The following is a 2,851-nucleotide window of genomic DNA, read 5'->3' on the forward strand; positions in this document are numbered from 1 at the left end:
AGAGAGAGGAAGAAGAATAATAGGGGGTGTGAAGGAAGAAGAGAAGAGAGAAGAGAGAGAGGTGGTGAAGAGTAGAAGGGGAGGAAAGGAATAGAAAGAAGGAGAGAGGGAGAGAAAGATGAAAGAGGAAGGGAAATAGAGGAGGGGGTAGGGTGTAGAAACTAGGGTAAGGAGTAAGAGTGACTCGACCGCCTCTAGCACCCCACCCACACGGTACTGCAGGCTCATTCAGGACCCGGCGCCGCTTCTCAACGGCCACGTGCACGGCCTCTCGTACTTCAACGCGCCCCTAAACGAGGACACCCACCTGATGCCGTACGTGCTGCACACGCCAGCGAGAGGCGACGGCGACCTGCTGCGGATGCTCAAGGCGGGGCTGGAGGACGCGCTCGAGGTGTACAAGAGGCACACCGCCGAGCACCTCAGCGGGGGGCGGCTCGACCTCAAGACGATGTCTGCCGATCTTCAAGAGTCGACCTGGTGCCATTTCGCTCCTGCCGCACCTTCCCTCACACCCTCCCTCTAGCGTGCTCCCTCCAGCATGGGCGTTGCGAGAGGGAACGCGCAGCCACCCCGCGTGTTGTCAAACTATCACGACCCACACCTCCCCATCGTAGGCTCGAGCTCGAGGCGCATCCCATCGAGAACAACGATTGCGAGCGCGACCTCGCGCAGCTCTGCTACCTCAGCAACAATGCCCCGGTCATGAGGCTGCATGCCAAGGCGGGCGTGCTGCGCTTTGGGCGCAACGTCGGGCGCTCGGGCACCAAGCTGGTCATCGAGGGCTGGAGCGCGGGGCAGCAGCGATCCACGATCAAGTACGCGATGGGGGCCGCGAGGCTGGCGACGCAGGAGACGCGCGAGCAGGAGACGGCGCGCCTCACGCGCGAGCGCCTCCCGCTGCAACAGCAGAAGGATGCAGCGGTGAAGGCGCGTCGGGACAAGCGCGAGGCGAAGGAGCGCCACATGCGCGAGCTACGGCGGCAGGGCATCGAGGCGCGCGTCGTACGCGAGATCGCCCGAGATCGCCCGAGATCGCCCGAGATCGCCGGAGATTGCCCGAGATAGTGCCCGCCTTGACGCAGGTGCTCACTGTTGGCGCGTGCGAGATGCTCACTGCGAAGCAGCTCGCCGTGCAGCTCAGCATCCGCGCCGCCCTCGACGACTCGAAGTCGGACGTGGCTCGACACAAAGAGGCGCGCCGCCCGTTTAGAGCAGCTCTAAACGGCCCCCTCTTCTACCGTATTAATGTGCACGTACTCCACCCCGCCCCCTCGCAGTTGCTCGGGCACGTGATTCGCGTGACGGGCAACAAGGAGGAGTTGCGCGACCAGCTGAAAAAGCTGGTCGCGGCCGAGATTTTGGATCGGGAGCGGCGCGGCGTCGACGGGGCGACGACCGACACAGACACGGCACGGCTGCGCTTACTTGGCCTCGGCCGCGCTGCGCGTGCTGGGGGGCCGCGCGCTGGACGTGCGGCTGGGGCAGGCGGCGCGCGGCGCCGCCCCGCACGGCGGCGCACTTCCACAGGCAGCGACGGGTCCGACGGGTCGGACGAGGAGTCGGACGAGTCAGAGTCGGACGAGTCGGACGAGTCGGGCGCTGGCTCGGACGACGACTCCGAGGATGAGGGCTACTCCGAGGTGGCGATGGGCGACATCCTTGAGGAGGAGGACGTGTACGAGGTCGAGCGCATTGAGAAGGAGCGCACGTACAGGGGCGTCAAGCAGTACTTGGTCCGCTGGAAGGGCTGAACTCGTGGGAGCCGGCGGAGAGCATCTTGGACGACTCGCTCATCAACGATTTCCGGAGCCGGATGGGCAAGTCGCGGCCCGCCAAGAGGCGCGGCGGCGGGGCCGGCGGCGGCGGCAAGCGGGGCAAGACGGCTGGCGGCCAGAGGGCCCGCGGCTCGGGTGCTGCGGCTGCTGGCAGCACCGCATCGGGCTCTAGCGGCGATGCGGCTGCTACTGGCGGCGCCCCTACTCCCGCCTCTGCCGCCGCTCCCCCCCCCGCCCCAACCCGCCAGCAGCCGAAGCGGAGTACGGCTGCCACGGCGACGGAGCGTGCGATCGCGCAGCAGGAGGCGGAGGACGAGAGCGACTTGGAGGAGGATAGCAGTGACGACGAGGCGAGCCGGAGGCAAGCCGGACGTGGGCGTGGCGGCGGGAGGGGCGCGAGGGGCTCGCGTGGGAATGGCCGCGGCGGGGGACCGGGGCGCGGTGGCCGAGGGCGCGGCGCCAAGCAGGCTCGGGTGGCGTAGAGTCGCGGTGTCCCATGTATGTGTCCCTCGAGATAGCGCGAGAGCTGAGACTCAAGGACCGCCCGCGCTGCTCCTACGACTCGCTCGCCCGCCCGCCCCCCTCCCCTGTTTTTGTTAAGCTGGCTCTAGAGAGGCTCATTAAAGTAACACCCCCTCATATCCCAGATGCCGTCCTCCCAATCCTCCCGCCAGTCTTTATGCTCCTGGGCAAGGACCACCCGATCGGCTGGTCGGACGGGTCTCGGGTCGGCGGGATGGAGACGCCGCCGAAGCCAGTACCGGGGATCAGCGTCGTGGGAGGAGTAGTACTCGGCGAAGTCGCACCACTCCCCGTCACGCACAGGCCCGAGGCGCATCCAGCACAGAGGGAACTCCCATGTCACTCGGTGGTGCCGCTCGTCTCCCGCATCAACCCTGCGCAATAATCCCCAAGGGGGATCGTCCACCTCGACATAGGAACGCGAGATGAGAGTGTCAAGGAAGCGCTGGCCCAGGCGGCGGTGGTAGTTGCCGGACACGTCGAGAATGGCGAGGTTCGGCGCCAGCCCAGCCTTGAGAGCCTTCCTCAGCTGTCGGAAGCCCTCCTTGATC

The sequence above is a fragment of the Emiliania huxleyi genome (assembly GCF_000372725.1).
Source record: "Emiliania huxleyi CCMP1516 unplaced genomic scaffold EMIHUscaffold_22, whole genome shotgun sequence".
Lineage (NCBI taxonomy): Eukaryota > Haptophyta > Isochrysidales > Noelaerhabdaceae > Emiliania > Emiliania huxleyi.